The sequence below is a fragment of the Pantherophis guttatus genome, chromosome 1 (genome assembly GCF_059756535.1).
Source record: "Pantherophis guttatus breed Tessera chromosome 1, ASM5975653v1, whole genome shotgun sequence".
In the NCBI taxonomy this organism is placed as follows: Eukaryota; Metazoa; Chordata; class Lepidosauria; order Squamata; family Colubridae; genus Pantherophis; species Pantherophis guttatus.
Genome location: NC_142063.1, coordinates 188,711,078 through 188,726,719, shown reverse-complemented (window position 1 = coordinate 188,726,719; position 15,642 = coordinate 188,711,078).

Here is a 15,642-nt window from a genome sequence, read left to right as displayed (position 1 = left end):
CCCCCCCCAGAAAAAAAGAAAAAGAGAAAGAGAAAAAAATATTATTTTTCTTTTTAAAATGTTTAACAATTATTAAATCCATATCAGAGGTGGGTTTCAGCAGGTTCTGACCAGTTCTGGAGAACCAGTAGCGGAAATTTTGAGTAGTTTGGAGAACCAGTAGTAAAAATTATGACTGGCTCTGCCCCCATCTATTCTCTGCCTCCCAAGTTCCAACTAATTGGGAGGAAATGGTGATTCTGCAGTAACCTTCCCCTGGATTGGGGAGGGAATAGAGATTTTGCAGTAACCTTCCCCTGGATTGGAGTGGGAATGGAGATTTTACAGTATCTTTTCCCTGCCATGCCCACCAAGCCATGCCCACTAAGCCATGCCATGCCCACCAAGCCACACCCACAGAACCAGTAGTAAAAAAATTTGAAACCCACCACTGATCCATATGTCAAAATTTGCTTTTTCCTCCATCTCCTGCAAAATGTCTACAGAAGCTTTCCAGTTACAGATAAATTTATTCTGTAATTTTCTCCATACAAGGGCTGTTAACTTACCATAGCCATTGTTTCCAGTTTTCTTATCTTTATTAACCATTCCTCTATAGCAGGGGTGAAATGCTCCCGATTCGGACTGGATCGCCTGATCCGGTAGCGATGGAGGCGGGTGGTTCAGAGAACCGGTAGCAAAAATCCCTGCCCCCACCCCCCATGCCCAGCTGAGACACACAATCATCAGAGGGTTTTTTTTACTTTTAAAAGCATTTTTTCTACAACCTCTTTGGCGGAAAAAATGCTTTTAAAAGTAAAAAAAAAAAAAGCCTCTGATGATCGTGTGGCTCAGCTGGGATCGTCAAAGGCTTTTAAAAGAAAAAAAACCTTTTCTTCTTTTAAATGCTTCTGCCGATCCAAGCTGAGTTGCCTGATCGGCAGAGGCTTTTTTTAAAAAAAGCCTCCTTGAAAGCATTTTTAACAATCTCTTTCCCGAAGAGGTTGTAGAAAAAATGGTTTTAAAAGTAAAAAAAAAAAAATGGCCACGCCCACCCAGTCACATTAACCCCACCCACCAAGCCACGCCCACACAACCGGTAGTAACAAATTTTAGATTTCACCACTGTATCATAGGCTCTTTCCAACTCTAAATATGTAAAAGTTGTGCTGCTGTTATCATATGTAATGATAAAAATTTTTACTAATATTTTATCCATAACCCACAACAAAAAAATTCTGGTCTGAATTAATTTTTAATTTGTTATTTGTTAAAATTTACATTACAAATTTCATCCAATATTGCTTAGCTCTACTGCAGATCCACATGATTGGAATGCTGATTTATGACATTCCTAGAAATCTGTTAGATATATGATCTTTATTAGATTACCAGATCCTTTTAGTAAGTGCTGCTAATTGCTGCTAATCCTAATCTGCTAATAGGATTTAGCTAGGGAAAGCTATAACCTCGTAGGGAAAGCAATAGTCCAACAAAGTGCCAGATGCTTTGTCGGACTACTGCTTTGTACCGTAGTACTAACTGTTAGGGAAACTAACAGATTGAAGATGTTTCTATTATACCCATTCAAGAGTTTAAATTCATAATGAAAAGATTAACCTGTATCCCTGTCTCTGTATTTATTTATTTAGAGTACAGCTTCATCTCTGTAATCAACTATTAAGGCAGATAGTCCTTTGCATTCCAACTTGAGTTCAAAGGTTAGAACTCTCCAGGTTCCTTCAGTTAAACAACGCCATGTATCAGGACTCAGGAACTGTGTGTTGTCAGTTGCCACACCTGCCCTCTGGAATGAGGTTTCCCCCTAAGATTCCATTAATTTTGCAAGACCCCTGCCTTATTAGCTATGGCTGCCTTTTTCATTACAAAACGTATTTCCATCTTCTAGCTGCTTAAAATATAAACAGAAAAATATAACATTTGAAAATAGTTTTTTAGTTGTTTTAAAATGTAATCCCCATATAAGATAGTATTTGTGTGGAGGTACCCCATGGACAACAATAAAACTGTGGTTATTTCATTTTTGCCTATTTTTCAACTAGCAACAACAAACAGAATCCCAGAACACATTACAAAGGTCAGTCATTAAACAGATATTGTTTCCTAACACTCAAGAAGAACCTGCCCTTCCTAACACCTAAATCTATTACTCTGCCTCTTGTCCTTTTGAAATGAACAACAGAAAGTCTTGGCTTTCTTCTACATGATAATCTCTTCAAGTTAAACATACTCAGATCCTTCAATCTTCTTAACAGGTTTAGTTTCTGAGCTCCTAATCCTATTTATTGCCTTTTTCAATTTGTTTGTAATCTTTTTAAAGTGTAGTGACCAGAACCAGATATAATATTTGAGATGTGATCTGACCAATATATAATAAATTAGAACTTTTATTTCCCATTATTTAGAAATTATGCATCTTTGATGAAATCTAAAATTGCATTTCCCTTTTTTGCCATCGCCTGATACTGCCAACTCATTCAGTTTTTAATCAGCTACTATTTCAAAATCTGTTTTTTTTTCCTCTTAGTATTGCCATATACCTCCAATTCCAAATATTTTCTGTTATTTTCTGGTTATTTATCAAGAATGTTTTTAATTTTATTTCTGTCTTCCAAAAATATTTGCTATCCTACTCCATTCTGTGTCCTCTGCAGATTTGATAAGCATCCCTTCTACTTCCTCTTCTTCTTCCAATCATGAATAAAATATTGAAGAATGAAGAATTCTGACCTGAACCATTTGGCCTCTCACTCAAAATTCTTTCCAGTTGAGCACATTCCATTTTTGAAGTACACACTTAACCATCATGCCATCCAGACTAAACTTACCTAGCTTGCTAATCAGAATGTCATTGGAGACTTTGTCAAATCCTTTGCTGAAATCATGGTATAATAGGTTTACTGTGGCTCTGAGATTTCAAAGACAAAAAGTATACCTAAGAACAGGGGTCCCCAATCCCTGGGCCATGGCCCACTACCGATATCCCAGTTGCTGATCTGTTCCTATTTTATTTCTTCTCTTCTTTTGCTTTTTGTTCATGAATTTAAACTGGGTTTAATTTCCTTCTGGTCAAAGCAAAGGAAAGAAGAGGCCATTGCTAAACCTGAATACTAACAGTTCACCAAGCAGTAGGCATTTTCTGATTCCTGCAAAAATAGGATCCATCAAAAGCCATTTTGTGTCAGGCACAAAGAATCAGGACTATTTGTAAGATTGCAGCTTAGTGTTGTGGCCCGCCAGCTGCCAGTGGAGCTGGCGGCAGATTCAAACAATGAGGAGGTTGGGGAGGAACTTGGGCCAGTCCTGGAGTCTGGGAAAAGCTCTGAGGGATGTTCTGCGTTGGAAGCAGAGGTAGAACCAGGGCCATCCAACCTTTCCCAGCTGCCTTCGGAGTCAGAGATAAGTGGGGAAGAAGAACAGCTGGGGCCTGTTCCAGATGCACTTATGCGCAGAGCTATCAGGAAAGGAGAACAACTGAGGAACAGGAGCCAATTTAGGAAGAAAGGCACATGTGGATGCTGAATGGCCCCTCCCTGGCTGGGGAATAAATATGTTGGGTATGGGAGCTGTATATCCATATACATATACACAGAGACTTTCCATTTAGTTATATCATACATATCAACCACTATATTTAAATTTTACACAGTCCATTCAGACATTTGATTTCTGGAGACAGCAAGAGTCTTTCACTCCCACATGCTATCAGAGAGCAGTGAAGAACTAAATATCTTTTCTCTCCCTCCCATCTTTAACACGTGGCCCAGAAGCAAACAGGGGTTACAACCTGGATGCTTGACATATGGCTCAGGCTGTGAGTGTTAGCAAACTTGTTTGACACCAGCTCTTAGAACCCTCTGTGGTAAGCCATAGATATCTCTGAGCTAGATACCTGACTGCTGCAGAACCAGAATGAATTCCTTAGCAGCTGTTCTGAGAGGGTTTAATGTAACATCCTTTCTTAACAGCTAGCTAAAGTCTACATAGCTTTTTTAGTAGTCATATTTTATCAGTAGCAAATGGGTCATAGGGTAAAGGAAGTGGTGAAATGACAGCAATGGAAGGAGAACATGAGAGGAAACAGTTGTGGGCACTGAGGCAATAATAACAAAAAGAGATAGTATAGCCAACTTGGTTCAGGGAATAGTCAAATCAGCAATAAATATTTAACACTAGACTGCTTGAGATGCAACTGCATTTAGGCTCTCAGTTGTGAAGTAACTTGAAGTAATCATAAAGAGCAGGGGTCCTCTTCTCCCACTACCGAGCTGGCCTCACTACCGAGCTGCGGCAGGCTGCACAGGTGACAGGCAAGCAGCGGCCAATTGCCCTCACACACAAAGCCACCCTTGCGCAAGAGGTAGCTGCTTGTGCTCACACACAAGCCTGCTGCTCACACAAATGGAGCTCCACACATTCACATATGCCTACCTGCCACTCACAAGGACCTCTCTCCCCACCAAGGGTGGGTTCTACTTACCTTTACTACCGGTTTGCATCGTGCCCACGCGCACTCTTCTGTGCATGCGCAGAAGCTTCTGCACATGCGCAGATCACTTATGATGAAGTCCGGGTCAGTGGGCGGAGCCTCTCGCTGGTTTTACTACCAGTTCTTGCAAACCGGTCCGAACCAAGGACAACCCACCACTGCCCCCCACCCACCAGGCCATCAGGTCAAAAAGGTTGGGGACTGGGGAAGAGCATAGGCAAAGACCTTGAAGGACAGTGGGAAGACCTGTTACCAAGGTAAATATCAGGTGGCTTATATCTCCAAGAAACTAATTTGAGAAAAGGCCTCAGAGTTCACATGAAGATAAAGTGAGAGAGAGGGAAACACATCCAGACCTGCAACATTCTGTTACTTTCATATTCTAATAAAGGTAGCTGAATGTCTGCATGGTGTCTCTTTAGTGTACTAGGGTTGACACTATAATTAGTGGAAGCAAATATTCAGAAATCATCTCCAGAATCACATTCATCACCTCAACCAGTTAGGCAGGAAAGCTGCACTAGGAAAGTCAAGGAAAGCATCCCCTGAAAAGATTTCCATCCAGAAAACTATTTCTATCTTGTTGAGAAATGATATGGACATAGCAATGAAGGTTCCTAGAATCAATTTGATAGATAATTTGGCTCTGGCTATTATATTTAAAACGTTATAGCAATAGCACTTAGACTTATATGGTGCTTTATAGTGCTTTACAACCCGCTCTAAGCAGTTTACAGAGTCAGCATATTGCCTTCAACAATCTGGGTCCTCTTTTTACCAACTTCGGAAGGATGGAAGGCTGAGTCAACCTTGAGCCTGGTGAGATTTGAACTACCAAATGGTAGTTGGCCGGCAGTCAGCAGAAGTAGCCTGCAGTACTGCACTCTAACCACTGCACCACCATGGCTCATAGGTTTATGAGATTCAGTTAATAACTCAATTCAGTTTTAAATTTGTTTCTTTCTCAATGCCTACCTGGATGGAATGTCTTTTTTAAAAAGCAAATATATGATGGGCAATATTGCTGATTACTAACAAGACTTTATGCTTCCCTAATTTATTGTGTACCAGTGTCTTTTTCTGTGAAACCTGAGGAGACTGCTCTCAATATATTAACCTTGTTGATTTTCTTCCTTATGTCCTTGGAAATTTCCATCAGATTTGTCAAATAAAATTTCTGCTTCCAAACCCCATACCAACTACTTTATATCAGCTCATTTTTCCAGATGTTTGTGATCTCATCTTTCACTAATGAGTCCAAGACCTTCCCTACTGTCAAAAGTAAACTTTACTGCTTATCTTCAAGTCCTTGACATCATGTTCATCCTTGTCTTACGGCAGGATTGCATTTACTTCATTCCAATCCCTTGGTACTGCTTTTCTTTCAAATAAAATATTAACTTCTCTATTGAGCTGGTATAAATTCTATCTTCAGTTAGAGACCTAGGAGAATAACCTGTCCAAGTTCAAAAATTTGATCTTTCTCTAAAAATGATTCTTTCCCAGAAACCTTGATGGTGAAGCCCTTTAATTTCTGGCATTCTAAATTGTCTTTGTATGATGAGCTCCCAGAGACCTACTTGTCATTGGCTTTTGAGGAAAAGACAAGAAGGACTATGATTTTAATTGAGCACTGAGGAAAAGCCCAAGAGCTCGGTCCACAAGCCTTTACCAACATGCCTTAAAGGCATTATACAAAATATCAAGCTCACAAGCAGTTTCTGAAATCTAGAAGTACTGTACATCTGCTGGGTAGCCTAGTGTACATATTGGATGAAGTAAAAAAAAATAGCTTTGCTTTTGCCTGACTGGATTAGGTACATAATGGGTAATACCAAATAGTGGTTGACTAAGCATGTTGGATGAACCCAGGTGACTGTGATTTATTCTACAAATGATTTAATAATCATAATTTAGCATTAAGTGTGAAGTAGTTTGATTATGTACTAGACTACCTGTGTTTCTGTGGGTCATCATTTCAAAGATATTTCCTTGTATCATCTTGGCTGCCAGAACTTTAACTAATCATGATTATTTTGAGACAACTTGTTTTAGAATTGCTTGCACAGCTGCTAATCTCCCATTTGTAGAAAACTTTAAAAAGTAAAGGAAACCTCTTAGCTTTGGCATCTGATCCCATACTTGACTCACTGATGTCTGTCTGTACCACTGTAAATTGTGGCTAATTCATTTTGAGCGGTGTAAGTACTGAGCAAGTGAATTAGAATGCACCAAACATAGGCAAGAGACCAAAGTAGTGGCAATTTAGGGGCATCCTAGTGAGTGAGTGCTTTGTTAGTTTCTTTGTTTTGTGCATATGAAATATATTTTTTTCTGAACAGAATGATATCTCTTTCAACTCCCTAGATCAGGGGTGCCAAACTCAAGGCCCGTGGACTAGATCCAGCCCATGGGGTGCTTAGATCTGGCCTGTGAGGCCACCCTGGAAACAGAGAAAGGTCTGGCCCACAGTGCATCTGCCAGCAAAAACGGAGCTCAGGAGGGCTGCACGCGGCCCTCCTGAGCTCCATTTTTGCTGGCAGAGGGTTGCAGGAAGCCATTGCAGCCAAAAATGCTGCTGGGGAGTCCATTTTCTCTGGCAGAGCTTTCAGGCCACCACAGGTGCCCTGACACAAGTGATGTCGAGCTGGCCATACCCACTCCGCCCCTCCCGAGGTCAAACATAACCCTGATGCGGCCCTCAATGAAATCGAGTTTGACACTTCTGCCCTAGATATTCTACATGTACTTAGACTTATTGACATAAGTTATTGTCTATTTTAGATTGGTGAACTGTCTCAGCTCTCTCTCTCAAATCAGCCGAAAGCAACAAGAAAACGCAGCAGGCATGTAGACAAGAGGCAATGCTGGTTTAATGCTGACCGTGACATCAAAAAGACGCTGAGCCCAAGTGTTTCAAAATTGGCGCTACGAGCATTCACCTCGTAGTGCGTTTTATTACCCCTACCTTCCGTAGTTTAGTGTAATTGGGCAAACGTCCTCAGCTGGAGGGCTTCCGCTCTGGCCCCTCTTCTCTGGGCCGTCGACTTCCCAGCAGTTTGCTCTGGCAGTGGCAGCGAGTCTTGGTTTCATTTGCGCGCTCCATTCCATCCGGACTCTCTCCAGCAGCAATCTCATTCCCTGTCCTACTCCCGGCGTTCGGCAGCCGGGGATCGACCGCCTCCTATAGTGCCACCACCACCTATCGTGTGCATATCTATATCTCCTAATGTGTTTCTCCCCACTCCTCCATCCCGGCCCTGTATTGTCAAGCAGGGTTTCAGGCTCGACAAACTGTTTTTTTCCTCAAACAATAAAAAAGTAATTATAACATGGATATAAATTGCCCATTAACTGTTTCATGGCTGCAAATGAAAGATAACTTACTTAGGCTTAACAGTGCTCAACTCCATTAAACAATATCATGACATAAGGTGATTATTAATTGATTTAATTATTAACAAATGGTAGCTAAAACTAGTTCAATTGGATTAATGCTGAAAAAGTGATGTTCCTAGTAACAAAATAGTAATGGAGAAGGTCTGTTCAAAATTGTTCCTGTGCAACATATTTATAAACTACTGCATCTAACTTCACACAAGTTATTTTAGATGTTTACATCTAACATAAAAGAGCAATGGTGGCGCAGTGGAATGCAATATTGAGTCTAATACAGCTAACTGCTAAGAGTTTGATCCTCCCAGCTCAAGTCAGTCTTCCATCCTTCTGGGGCCGGTAAAATGGGGACCCTGATTGTTGGGGGCTATATGCTGACTGTGTAAACCACTTAGAGAGGGCTGTAAAGCACTGTGAAGCAGTATATAAGTCTAAGTGCTAGTGTCATTGCTATTTTCAGAATTCTTGAAAAAAGTAATGTGGAATTTTGAGAATAATACAACATGATTTTATAGATTTTATAGATTTTAATGCTAAAAAACATTGTTTTAAAGAAAACTTAATGATTTTTTTCTAGCCAATATTATTTCATTTCTGAAGCCAGAGATCTTGACACCAAATCAAAAAATCACCAAGTGGTTGAACCTACATTTTCAACTATACCAGATGTGGGCAAGAGAAACTGACTCGTAATACTCAGGAAACCTACTGATGGAAAGAACTTTACTCTGCACTATCAAGGAAGAAATTATCAACACTAACTTTCCACAATGGGGCTAGTTAACTGAATATTCTGAGGCTATGCTGATTTTTCTCAAAATACAAAGATGAGTATATTAATGTCATAGTGCATATAAAATAATCAATGTCAGTTTTCACTATTGAAAGGAAGAGTCTCTTAGTTGTTATTATAAATGTGTAACAATATCATATTGCCTTGCCAGATCTGTTCTAGTTCAGTATAATTAGCTACCTTGTTTGTTTGTTTTTAAACTGTAGTATATGTTAGGAATTTGATTTTATTAAGAGAATTGAAAGACTGAATTGAAAGAATTGAAAATTTCAAATAATTTAATTCTCAGTCTCACCTATGCAATACTAATTGGTGCATTTATTATCATTATTATGCATTTATTATTCTTTTTAAAAGCTCTATTTACAGATACTATGATCATAATATATGGATAAGCTTTCAAATATTTGCCCCTTCCCTTTGGAATGCAGCCTAAGGTCTTCTCCTCATCTTTATTCATTGTCATAATGTGAAGCCTTCATAGGTAATGATTATCATAGATATGGCAGAACTTTAACAAGAGGTCAACTAGAGGAAAAAGCTGCGATGAAACTTTTTTGGGGGGGTAATTCAGGGGTGCTCTGAATTAATACATTTAGCTGTTAATTCAAGCCTTACTAGAGACACTATGTTGATGACCTAGACAAAACTGCAAAAGAATGTTTCAGATTCTGAATGAAAAAATAATCAGAAAACAGATGGGAAAAAGTCTACCAATGTAGTTTTGCTCTTTTGGTCAGAAACCACACATCTTTATTAGCCGTGATTGAACAAACCCTGCAATATTAACATCTCTGTTGGATTAGTATATTCTGGATTTTAGCAACTATATATTGGACAGAGTACCATATGATATAAATGGTTTCTGCTGTAACAATTTCTTTTAGGTTAATCTTAAAATCACAATGTTATTTGTATCCATTTGTTTAGATTTGTTTTTGATTACACCTTCCCCAAAACCCAATGCCAGATAACAGCACACCATCAAGATCAGGAATCGCTCTATGAGTGACATGGGTGGGGTTTCTAAATTTATAATCTCTTTAATGAATAAATGAATGAATAAATAAAGTAATAAATCAAGCCAACATCTTCATCATTCTAACAATGTGGCAATCCCTATTTGTTCACCCCATTCTAACTGGCTGTCACTTAGCTGAGTTTAGACAGAATCACCACCATGTCAGAGTAGAAATTCATTCATTCATTCATTCATTCATTCATTCTTTCAATTTACATAGTCACTATATCATATATGTCTGGGTTGTTCACAACAGTTAAAAACAGCATCTAAAAAACAATAAATGAAATAACAATGAAAACAACAAAACATATAAAACCATGTTAAAAGCCATTTTATAACCATAGAGAATATGCTTTTTAAAATTACTCTCTTTCGTACTTTCTCCACTAAAATCTCTGCCCAAACAAATAAATAGTCAGGGTAGAGCTTGTTATGTATTGATACATTTCAGCAGGAATTTCAAACCTGCCTAAGTTTCTGATTGGCTGACAGTCCCTCCTGGATTGTATATAAGGAGGGCTGCAGCCTCTGAGTTTTTGCTGAAGTCTCACTGTATATTAAAGAGCTGTTGTCACTTGCTTGGTTGTGCCTCTCGTTATTCCCGAACCACTTCATTGCCGACGAAGGTGGGATAGAGGTCACAAGAAGCGAACCAGTGAGACCACGAGCTTCAGCTAGGCGACGAGGCGAACTACAGGAGGCATACCGAACATGTCTGCCTACGTTCTGCCCAAGCCTTTTGATCTGACCCGCGAAAAATGGGTCTCGTACCTAACGAGGTTTGAATGCTCGCTCGAAGCCAGCGACATGCAAGGGCTCTCCGCTAATCGGAAGAGAGCCCTCTTCCTAAGCCACTGCGGACTGGACGTGTTCGAGATGGCAGAGTCACTGTGTGAACCAACACCGGTCCAGACCGTCTCCTGGGACACCCTGATGGCCACACTCCGGGCTCACTACGCTCCCGTGCCCTCCAAGTTCGTGCAACGATACCAACTCAGACAGCGCGTTCAACGAGAGGGAGAACCAGTCAGCACGTACATGGCCAGCCTGAGAAAAGCCGCAACTCATTGCGACTATAGGGACTTGGACGATGCGTTGCTTGAGCAACTAATCTGTGGCGTTCGGGACATTAGGCTACAACGGCGCCTGCTCGCCAAGCCTGATCTAACGTTTGCCGGAGCCCTAGACGAGGCCAGGGCTCATGAAGCCTCCACAAAAGCCACAGAAACGCTGCAGCGTCCGCTGACAAGCAAAGACAGTCCCAAGTCTGCCCCGGTGCATAGGAAAGACGCTGGATCCAGCTCGGAGTCCGAGTCAGATGAGGACATCTTCCGAACGGAGCACCAGAGAAAAGACACAGGCAGCCCCCGGCGAAGCTGTCCCAGCTGTGGCGGGCACCATGATAGACTGTCCTGCAAATACAGGGAGGCTATTTGCAGGCGTTGTGAGAAAAAAGGGCACCTGGCGCGAGTCTGTAGAGCCATTCTGCCCAGAAAACACCAACCACGTGAACGCCACAGCCAACCAGAATCGACGCGCCAGAAGCATCCAATGAGAGATGCCGGCACGAAAAAACAGTGTGAAATTGAACCGCGAGATGGCCGCAGCATACACATAGACCAGGCCAGCACGGCAATCGAGGACAAAGTCAGCACGGTGGTCAAAATCAACGGCAAGCCATGCTCGATGGAGATCGACACCGGATCAGCTCTCTCCATAATGTCATGGGTGACCCTAAAGACCCTCCTGCTGTCGTTCCGGAAGGATCAGCTCTCCAAGCAAAGACTGCGTATCCTAGACTACCAGGGGAACCGAGTCCCCCTCGAAGGCGTGGGCACGTTTCGAGTCACCTACGGAGACTACGAAAGAGACCTGCCACTGACCATCGTCACGAAGCAGCTCCCCAGCCTTCTGGGCATGGGGTGGTTCCGAGCCCTCGGCATGGGTTTCACCGGCGTCCACCAGATGTTCAAGTCATCACTAAAGGACAGTCTCCTGACCGAGTTCCAGGACGTTTTCGGGGACACGTTGGGCAAGTATGTGGGGACCCCTATTTTTCTTAATTTAGACCCCAACGTAGCCCAAATAAGACTCAAAGCAAGACGGGTGCCTTTTGCATTGAAACCAAAGATCGATGCGGAACTGGACAAATTAATTAAACAAGGGATTTTGGTTCCCGTTGACCATGCAAAATGGGAAACCCCCATAGTAACCCCAGTTAAATCAGACGGCTCAATTAGAATTTGCGCCGACTACAAGTGTACGATCAACAAGGCTTTGCAGCCGAGCACCTATCCGGTTCCGATCGTGCATCATCTACTACACTCCCTGGGGCCCGGAAAAATTTTCACCAAACTAGACCTGGCTCAGGCCTATCAACAATTACCAGTTGACGACGCCACGGCAGAGGCGCAAACAATAGTGACTCATAGGGGTGCATTCAAATGCACCAGGCTCCAGTTTGGGGTGAGCGTCGCACCCGGCCTATTTCAAAGCACCATGGAGCGCCTTCTGCAAGGGCTTCCAGGGGTGGTGCCATATTTTGATGACGTCCTAGTCAGCGCTCAAGACGAACGACAGCTAGGGGACAGAGTTAGAAACGTCCTTTCCAGATTTAGGGAAGCGGGATTAAAAAAAAAAATAAGTGTATGATTGCTGTCCCCTCCATTGAATTTTTGGGGTACAGGGTGGATGGCACAGGCATTCACCCTACCCAAAGCAAGGTGAGAGCTATTAAGAGCGCACCTACCCCCAAGACCAAAGCAGAGCTCCAAGCCTTCCTTGGACTGCTCAATTTTTATTCCATGTTCTTAAAGGACAAGGCCACCGTTGCAGATCCCCTGCACAAACTATTGGGGAAGAATGTACCATGGGTATGGGGGAAACCACAAGCTGCCGCTTTTGAGGCAGTAAAGAGACTTCTATCAGAAGACAGTTTCCTAATCCAATACAACGCAGCGCTACCACTTGTATTGGTTTGTGACGCCTCCCCCGTAGGAGTTGGTGCCGTCCTAGGCCATAGACTGCCGAACGGCCTAGAGGCGCCCATTGCGTTTTACTCTCGCACCCTGTCAAGCACGGAGCGGAACTATAGTCAATTGGACAGAGAGGCTCTGGCTGCAATTGCGGGGGTTAAAAAGTTCCACAAATACCTCTATGGCCGACAATTCGAACTTGTGACTGACCACCGGCCCTTGCTAGGACTTTTGGCAGGCGATAGGCCTACCCCCGCTGCTCTTTCCCCACGTTTGACCAGATGGGCCATTTTTCTATTGGCCTATTCGTATCAGCTTGTCCATCGACCCGGACGGACCTTGGGTCACGCGGATGCCCTCAGCCGCTGCCCCCTACCTGACCAACCCAACGCCAGAAGCCTCCATCCTTCTGCTGGACACTTTAACTTTGGGACCTATCTCCTCTGCCGAGGTGGCAAAAGCCTCAGCCAGGGACCCAATCATTCGCACTGTGATGGGTTGGGTTCTGAAGGGGTGGCCGGTCAAAGTGGACGGGGGGGAATACCAAGGTTATGTGAACAAACGAAACGAACTGTTTATGCAAGGGGGTTGTCTGTTGTGGGGCGACAGGGTGGTAGTACCATCGAAACTAAGAACACGGGTCTTGGAATTGCTGCACGAAGGGCATCCGGGCATTGTTAGAATGAAAAGCTTAGCCCGCAGCTATGTTTGGTGGCCCAACATGGACCAAGTTATCTCCGAGTGGGTGGGGAAGTGCAGACCCTGCCAGGAGTCTCGTCCCGATCCCCCAGTAGCGCCCATCCGAGAGTGGGAGAAACCAAAAGGGCCATGGGGGAGGATCCACATTGATTTTGCCGGTCCCTTTCATGGGCAAACGTTTTTAATCGTAGTCGATGCCTACTCAAAATGGCTCGAAATAATCTTAATGCATTCAACCACAGCCGAGGCAGTAATCAAGGTCCTAAGGAAGCTGTTTGCCACCCACGGCCTGCTGGATACCCTGGTATCTGATAACGGCCCGCAATTCACAGCAACCCTTTTTGAGGGCTACTTGGCCGGACTGGGCATCCGCCATGCCCTATCGGCCCCGTTCCACCCGGCTTCTAACGGATTGGCCGAACGTTTTGTAAGAACGGCCAAAGAAGCACTGTCCAGACTAGATAACGGGGACTGGCAGGCCAGGATAGACCAATTCTTAGCTGTCCAGCATGCCACACCATGCACAGCCACAGGGAGAAGCCCTGCAGAGCTCCTCATGGGCAGGAAGCTTCGGTGCGTGTTAGATAGGCTTCACCCTAACTACTCGCACGAAAATTTCAAGGGAGAGACCTCTGGACTAAGACAGTTTCAGGTTGGGTCCCCGGTGTTCGCTCGCAATTATGCCAGCGGACCTCTATAGTTTGCAGGAACCATAGTGGGCATAACAGGCCCAAAATCCTACACGGTAGACGTGGGGGTAGACAGACTCTGGAAGCGCCACATAGACCAACTTAGAAAAAGGGTAGTTGGCGAAGCAAACATCAATTTAGACATCTCCGAACCTAACTACAACAACTTTCCCAAAACAGCTAACTCAAGCCCGGGTTCGCAAGAATACTTAGCTGACAAGCCCTGGTTCCAGCGCTGCCCCAGCGAGTCGCCACTCCCAGCCGGGGATAACCACGCCCTGGACAAAATCCAGGAGGTTCCATTGGCAGAGCCGGGAGAGACAGAAAGTCCCTCCGACCAGCTCGACGCCCCACCAAACACTGAACTGAGCAGGTCAACTAGGACGAGAACTCGGCCTGGGCACCTGCGAGATTTTGTGTGTACTTATGTAAATTTTTGAATGTTAGTGCCTTCTGGGAAGGGAAGGGTGTTATGTATTGATACTTTTCAGCGGGAATTTCAAACCTGCCTAAGTTTCTGATTGGCTGACAGTTCTTCCTGGATTGTATATAAGGAGGGCTGCAGCCTCTGAGTTTTTGCTGAAGTCTCAGTGTATATTAAAGAGCTGTTGTCACTTGCTTGGTTGTGCCTCTCGTTATTCCCGAACCACTTCAGAGCTGACATCAGCCAATCAGCATATATTTTTAAAAGTTTCATTTTGTTTTACCTTTTTATTTTTCATGTTTATTTATTAATTCAATTTGTATGCCGCCCCTCTCCGAAGACTCAGGGCAGCTCACAATGCATTTAAAATCATTATAAAAAACATTTAAAAATTAAAAACATTAAAAACATTAAAACTCATTCACACCATTCATGGCCGGATCTCGCCGGATCACAAAAGCAAGATCAACAGCCCCAGGCCTGCCAGAAAAGCCAAGTCTTCACCGCTTTTCAGAAGGCCAATAGGATGGGGATGGTCCGGACCTCAGGAGGTAACTGGTTCCAGAGAGCTGGGGCAGCCACAGAGAAGGCCCTCCTCTGTGGGCCCGCCAGCCGGCATTGTTTAGCTGACCGGACCCGGAGGAGACCAACTCTGTGGGATCTTACCGGTCGTTGGGAGTTGCACCATATTTATTTATTTTAATTTATATAGCTGCCCAACTCAGTAATGTGACTCTGGGTAGCTCACAAGTTTAAAAAAACCCCCAACAAACTCAAATAAATAAAAATGATTAAAGTAATTAATCAAAATTACTTGCTTTTTACAAGAGCCTGGTGGCGCAGCAGACTAATAGCCTGTTATTAACATTCAGCTGCCTGCAATTACTGCAAGTTCGAATCTCCCCAGGCTCAAGGTTGACTCAGCCTTCCATCCTTTCTAAGGTAGGTAAATTGAAGACCCAGTTTGTGGAGGCAATAAGATGACTTTGTATAAATATACAAAAGTATGAAGGCTATTGCTTAACGCATTGTGAGCCGCCCTGAGTCTCCGGAGAATGGCGGCATATAAATCAAATTAAAAAAAAAATTAAAAAAATTATGATAACGTTGTAAAATGTTATTCTAAATGGGAACGTACCTATCAAGAATAAAA